The 7,500-nt window shown below is 48.7% G+C and overlaps 1 long non-coding RNA gene across 2 annotated transcripts in view; it reads left to right on the top strand.

The window, feature by feature from the left end:
• Nucleotides 1–7,500, top strand: part of LOC108301858 — a 45,268-nt gene that overhangs the window by 8,103 nt on the left and 29,665 nt on the right. The gene's annotated exons all lie outside the window — the stretch shown is intronic.

Raw genomic sequence — 7,500 nt, 5'->3', positions numbered from 1 at the left:
ACTGGGGGCCAGTCACAGAGGAGGGCAGGCCTGGGTGCGCCGGTGTCCTGAGTCTCGGGTCCCAGGACTGCAGGTGGTTGTCGGGAGCCCGCGCTTCCAGAGGACTGAGATTGGGTGGGCGATACTAGAAGACCCGCTCGGTCTGGCCTACGGCTTTCGGAGACCTGAGCTGCGAGCCTTTGGCCACACGGAGAGATGTGCAATCTAACAACCCTGTACTGCCGTGGCTGGAGGTTGCGGGGACGAGAATATGTCTCCCTTTGGGAAAACTACTGGGGACTTCTTTACGTCCTACTTCCCCTAGACTCCATAAGTTACAGGACCGTAGGAAAGTGAGAAATAGAGAAATGGTGCCGCTTGCCCCTGTAACTCCAGAAAAGGGCGGTTGAAGACGGAGCTGCTCGGACTCTATTTTCACGTTGCGCGAAGCCCGCTGGCAGCGGCTTATGCTAATTGATTTTCCCAGCTCCCAGCCCTGGGTGTCTAGCTATCTCTAGGCTAGTGTTTGCTTTTTTCTTTTTCTTTCTTTCCTTCAATGTATCGGAATACCTGAAGCTCGATGCCCGCGAGTTTCCTCAGAGTTCCCGGGTCAGCGGCGTTTGCTCCCTTCTCCCCCTCCTTTTCCCAGCCCACTGTGCTTAAGTTCTTGAGTCTGGGGAGCCGGTTCAGTAACTCTGAATTCATTTTTAAGTGGTGTGCCTTGTTCCCCACCTTTTAACAAGAGGTACACTTTAACACGCGAACCAGTAACCCGATCCACACGTTTACAAATCGGCATGAATTAAAACAACAACAAAAAAGCTTCATGGAAAAAGAAAGGTGGGCTAAGTAAGGGGCAAATGTGGGGTGTGTGGGACAGAAGGGGAGATCAGGAAAATAGAAGATTCCCCTCCCCACCCTCCCAATCCCAACCTAGTGAGCTCTCGGTGCACCCGGGCTGCGCGCCGAGAAGTGTAATGTCCTCAATACCAGCAGGTAGACGTGGCAGTTTTATTGCTTTATACCCTGCAGCTTGTTGTTAACACTGTGAAGGCGTTTTACCCCCTACACCCCCAACCTGTGCTTGTCTATGTTTCTACCTTTATCCTCGCAGGTGCACCGCTTTCCTCGCCAGCTTCCTGCAACTCTGGCTGCACCCTAAGCAGAGTGTGTCGTGGCAGGGCCTCGGAAGGTCCCTGCAATTGAGCATCGTATCCAGGGTGCAGCAGCCTCTATTTGCAAAGGGATATTTTTCTCATTTGTTTGAAAGCCGAGGAAGCCGGGCAGGCTGGGATTGTTCCGGTTGTAGCTTCAGGGCTCTCAACCTTCCCCTATTAGTTAGTGGCTAAAATGCCTGCACGGTGTTCCAGTGAAGCAGCTGTGGTCGTTGTGGCTTATGGTAAAGGCCCTGCTGAGACATGCTGGGTGACCCAGGCTGGGCTCAGAGACAGTCAAGAGCTGGAAAGTCGAACGAGCGAGGGGCCCCACTTGGTGTGATGGCTATCTCTGCACTTGCGGGACAGAATATAAACTTCAGACCTGACTGTTCGACTTTCTTGCCAGTATCGAGAATGGAAAACGAGATAGTGTGACCCCCGCACAGCATGCAAAGGTGGCGCGCGGTGAGTAGGGCTGCCAGGTGTAGCCTCTGCCACCGGCCACGGCGCAGAATTCGCTGCTCAGAGGCTATTTACCACAGGGCTGCTCCCGACAGTCATTTCTCTCCAATTGGACCCGGCAGATTGGCTTCCCAGTCCTTCATCCAGTTTCATGGGTGACAGCAATGAGCTGAAGTAAAGAGGTTGGAGTCACCCTCCTTTATCACTAGCCCAGCCCGCACCTCCAACCCTTCAGCGAGGGGCAAAAACTCGGGTTCCTTGGGACCTTGCAGGAAGGGGCACACCTCAGGGGCTCCAGGCCTGGCGCCGAGTTAGGCGCCAGCCGGGTCCTGGCTCCTGCTTCTTTGTCTGGCCCGCAGGGGAACCCGGGCCAACGCTTGTGGGTGGGAGGAGTAGAGCAGGCGAGGCCTTCGAAGTCTTTATCATTCAAAATAAATGTAAACCCAGCAATCTGGAGTAGGAGGCCTAAGGCTGTTTTAGGGCTTGTAGTAGGTGAGGGTCATATTCTCTAGGCAGGATTTGAGGCCTAAGCTGCTTTTTGCTTTTTAAGGTATTGAGATGTTGGAATTTGTATTGCGAGTGTCAATGTTATTTAGAGAGAAATGCTTGTGTATTGCCAACACAAAATCTCCCTGGTCCACCGGTGGCCACTGTTGGAGGAATGGGCTCTTGAGTCAAAGAAACTCCTGCTGTTCCAGGTCTGGACCCATGTTTTCTCACGCATGTAGGCCTGGAAATGCTTTGGGGTGCCTGAAGTGGTTTTGCAGCCTCATGGACTGTAGAAGTACATTCAAGCCAGGCAGGACCTGGCTGGGTTTGGTTGCTAAGTTGGGCTCAGTTATCACTTTAATTCTAAAGAAATTAGACCTGGATAAATATCCTTTGAATTCAAAGAAATAACTCAGTATTGATTTACATAGCCCCTTCTCAATGGGAGACATTGGTGGAAAAAAAAACCTTGCTAGTCTTTTTCCTCATTCAATATACTGTAAAACTCTGTGTGTGTATGTAAGGAAAGGGTGCCTGATATCCTGGAAACCTGCACAACTTTATCCCCTCCCCCAACACACACACACCAGTGAAAGCTCTGAGTCACAAGGGAGCTGCCTCTTGCCAGTGTTGGCATCTTGAGGAGTAACCAAAACTATCCGTCTACACAAGGAAACACTGAGTTTGGTGTTCTTGTCTGTGGTGACAAGCTGTATTGTCCATATTAGCACCCTTCTCTCTTAGACTCCCCCAAATCCAGTTAAAAAGTGGCCTCAGTTTACCCCATATTTTGAAAGAGTCTTACTTAAGTTTGGGGATAACATTTCCCTCATCTCTCCAGTCCTGGGTCTTAAGACTAGGCAGCTGGGAAACTCTGACTTGACACTAGCTCCCACAGGGGGCTTCACAGAGTTTTTCAAGACTGTCTAATTTGGAGAATGTTAACTATGCATGTCCCAACCTACAGTCTCCTGCTCTAGGCATTTTCAAACCTGGAGGAGTCCAGTGGAGTTATGAAAACACAGCTAACCAGCTCCTCAAACTAAACATCAGTTGCCTTCTCCATGACTCCATTCCCAAGTGTGTGAGCACCCAAGGCTTTCTTAATAGAGGGAGTGGATGTGCTGGGGCCCAGAACTGATTCAGGGCAAAAACAGCACATGTTTCTACCTTCCCTAATCTTAGGATTGTATTCAGAAGTCCGTCTGCCTGTCTGCCCTCTCCTCTCAACTCCTCTCTCTTTTTTCTCTTTTCACAAGCATAGGACCCCATTCCCTAATACAAAAACGTTCTTCTTTCTCTAAACCCAGGAAAAAAGGGCTCAACAATGTTTAAATACTTAGAATAAAACAAGATAAATGCTGATGTCTGTCTTTTCCATCTGTAGGCTAAACTAAGGTTGGGCTCTCCATATTTGCCCTGCTGGGAAATATATCAGGGCAAAGGAGAAGTAAGTGTTGTTAGAAGTCAGCTTTTAGCAAGCCAGTCTTTGAAAAGCAGAAACCCCTGGCCATTGGAGGATAAATGCAGCCCTAGAGTGGTAGGGAACAAGTATCAACAGGAAACAGTAAACTATTTTTAGGCATAATAAGGAGTTAATATAGCTGTCTTCCTAAATGCCTCCAAGCATCTTCTGTTTAATTCCTCATCCCTTAATTAGCAGTAACGATAACAAAGTCACAAAAAATGGCTAATATTAAAGGAGAGCCCCGTTTGGGACAGCTCTTCAGGAAAATCTGGAATGAAAATATCCCCTTGCTATTATGTGAATTCTTAGATGGTTCTCTTGTTATAATGGAAAAAATAAATAAAGCCCATTTTTCATGAGAAAGAGAGGGAGAGTTTGTTCTGTATCTGACTACTCTTTTGATGTATATGAACTGGTGACTTTTATACTCATACCTGTTCATAAACACTCCTTGTCTCCTTTATTTGAAAACATCCCAATAAATGGAAAGGTAATTTATTAGTTTTTTAGGAAAACTTTTTTTTCTAGAGGGCAACAGATTTGAATGCCCTTAGAAGAAGCAAAGGTTGTTTTTGTTTTTTTCACAACCCATTCTCCCAAGTGTGCCTGTTCATTTTCTCTGTCTCTCTCTCTATTTTTCTCTCTCTGTCTCTTTTGTTGTTGTTGTTCAGAAAAGAGATCCCTTTAACACACACACATCTAGGAGAAAGAGAGCCTGCTCTCCCCTACCCTGGGAATGGAATAATTTTTTTTTTTTTGGTAGGTTTTACAAATTTTGTGCAGAGAGCAAAAATGCTCCTCATCCCTTTCACTGTATCAAGTGGGGCCCTTCCCCCACAGAGCTCAAAGCCTTCAGCTCTTTAAATACACATTGAGAGGTTGTGTCCATTTTGCTGGCTTATATATGGATTCACTTTGTTTCCTCCCACATACTTTGTGAGGAGGGAAGTAGAGAATGGTACAAAAGCAGAGGACATAGAAAGGAAGTTAGAAAAAGAATATAAGAGAGTGGACAAAAGAGAATGAGTGTAAGTTGGCTTCCTTTTGTGTTTTAGTTTTCTTCCTGGACCTATTTGCTAGGTACCATTGCCCCACAATGCTAACTGCACAACAGATGAACAAAATGAGAGCTAATAAAAGCAGCCCCGTTTAACTGCAGATCTTCGCCATGTATATTTCCTCTAGGGCCTGGAGGTGGAGATGGGAGTGAGGGTAGGGCTGGAGGTGGGGGCCCTAGATCCCCGAAAACCAAGCTCTTCATCCACTAGTCTTCCACCCCTTTTTCCTTTTATCCTCCCCATTTCCTAGCCTGCTTTCCCCTCAAACAGCCTGGGCATCACACTGCCCACTCTAACAGCTGCTAAGTCGAAGCAGGAGAACCCTTCAAAAAGCACTACACAAGAGGTCACCCTCCCCAGACAAAATGAGCCACTTTAAGAATGAAGCTCAGCGGGCTCAAAAGTCTGGGGCCCAAGAGTTTAAAAAGCAAGGGTAGAGTTTCAGGACATCAGTCCAGCAGTCTCAGAGAGACAGGCAGGAATCCTGGGCTTTCCATGGGGCTGGGGTGAAGGAAGGGACGAGGGACCGGCGCTGGAGGCCAGGCAGAAGCAGAGGGCGACTGAACGCCCGAGCCTGCAGCTGGCTCCCACGCGCTGCCGTCTGCTGGGAATCAGAGGCTCGATAATGGAATTCAGGAGGCAGATATCCTCCGGGAGCCAGCCACTGTCTTGTGCAGATTTGTAGAGAAACCCTCACTGTAATTAAAACCGTACAGTCAGATTAATTCAATGTGTTGCTCGGCAGCGTTTTTAATAGTAAAAATCCGCTTTAAAATTGAATTAGGGTCGAAGAAAATTTCTGCGAGACTCGCCGGATTTGCCAGCTTTCATTGAAGCCAGCCTGGGCTGGACTTAGGTGGTGGATGCTTAGTAGTGTCACTCCCCTCCCCCAAACCTCACCACCCCAGACTGGGGAGGTGGGTGTGGGGACGCCGAGGCTGATCAGCACCGGGTGCCAGTTTGGCCGCTAGGCTGGGTCCAGGGCCTGAGGTTAATTCTTCTGATCTCAGGCTATGCACAGATTTTTGACACCCAGGATTACTACCCTCTCTGTGAAGTTCACTGCTGGGAAAGGTGGGGGGTAGAGAAAGAATAGAGCCCTACTGTATCTTGAAGCAATTTCCCGCTGTGTGTTGCCTCAGGAGCTGGAGGCTGGAGCCCTCTCTGGCCGCTTGAGTGACAGACAGGAGAAAGTTGTGGTTCTCCCACGTGTCCCCCACCCGCTTCTTGAAAACCTTCCAAAAATAAAGAGCAATACTTCAAGCGCACTGTCAAAATGTCTCCCAAGCTTTGATATGGCTGGCTGCCCCTTTTTTTCTCCCCTCCCCACGTTACATCCTTTGCGTGTTTTGCGTGGTCATGAAATACAAGGTAGTATTATTATGCTTTTCCTTTTTAAGGTTAGACACTCCTTGGAGCTGAAAACTTGCTCCAAAGTTCCTGGGAGACTGGCAGCTGAGTGCTAACGGAGAGGCTCTCACTTGAGAGAGGCTTAGGGGTTAGGGTAGATAGCTGGACCGGGGTCTTTCTTGAGGCCAAAGGGGTTTTTAGGGTTCTAGGTCTCCTGTTCTCCCACAGATATGGCCATTGCTGTGGGCTTCTGGGTTGCTGATGCACGCGCGCACGCGCGCACACATACACACACACACACACACACACACAACCTGGTACGCAAATTCTCTAACGAGTTAGTCACATCATCAAGCCTGGGAAAACAAAAGCCGCTGTGGGTCCCTGTTCCTCCGGCAACAGCGTGCAGACGCTTTAATTGCCGCAAATTGTCACTCTGTCCCCTTTTCATTTTCTCGCTCCTTCGTTTATTTTTAGTACACTTCAAATGCCTACACATTTCCCTAGTAAGGAGAGCGCGGAGCAATTACTGCCTTTGCCTTCAGGGCCTGCTTTGCCAATCACTGAATGGGGATGGAGTAAACAGGGTGAAAAGTGAGGTGCGTTATTGGTTTTGCCTATTTCAGTGGAGGACGGTAAATAACTCTTCCTACTGCACCACCCCTCCTCTTTTGCTGGGTCCCAATTATCTGGAAGAAAGGAGATGGGCCCCCCTCCCTCCTGCTCCACCATCACACCCCACCCCATGTGCACCAAGTTTTACTCGAATCCAGCAAATCCCGTTAGACTTGGCTGGTTCCTCAGAGAGCAGACAGGAAGAGAATTCCACAGGGACCGAACTCTTAATTCTGTATTGAATAGAAAGACCCATCGTGGCAGGCACTTTTCCTACCCTTACACAGAAGCATAGGGTCTTTTTTTCTCTGAGGGCTACTTGGGAAATAGAGGGCCCCAGGCAGGTGAGAGAGAGCCCCCAGAGGCCCGCCCCTTCTCTATCAAGGCAAGCTTTTAGTTTGGCTTAGAGCAGTTCAGATGTCTGTTAGAAAGGCTATCAGTTGACATTGCTGTTGTTCTCAATATTAGCCAGGAATTCTTAAAGGAGAACTTTACATTTCACAGTGAAGTGTTGTCGTGAATGCTGCTGAGGTTCGTTCTGCACCCTAGGGTTTCTTTTCTCTGTCTTCATGGGTAGAAGCAGAGCAGTTCACGAGAGAAGGAGGCAGGTGTCTGCAGCAGCAACCAAGGGGGAGGTATCGGGCGTCCTGCAGTTGGATCCAAAACAAATCAGTGTGGGATTAACTTATGTGTCCGATCAATTGTCCCCAACTGTAAAAGCAGTGTGAGCCCAGGGCGGGTTTTGAGTTACTTGCTTGTCCTGGGCACGCAGTCTTGGCCCTGCCCGGGGGACTGGCTGGGTCCTGGGACCTGTCCGGCACCAGAGCAGGCAGGTAGGATGTTTTAAAGGAAGGCAGTGACTATAAACTGCTCCATTCCCCTTTCTCTCTCTCTCTCTCTCTCTCTCTCTCTCTCTCTCTCT

The sequence above is a fragment of the Cebus imitator genome, unplaced genomic scaffold (genome assembly GCF_001604975.1).
Source record: "Cebus imitator isolate Cc_AM_T3 unplaced genomic scaffold, Cebus_imitator-1.0 Scaffold37, whole genome shotgun sequence".
NCBI classification, from domain to species: domain Eukaryota; kingdom Metazoa; phylum Chordata; class Mammalia; order Primates; family Cebidae; genus Cebus; species Cebus imitator.
Note: the sequence above shows the minus strand (reverse complement) of the source record. Positions and strands in the feature narration are given on the sequence as shown.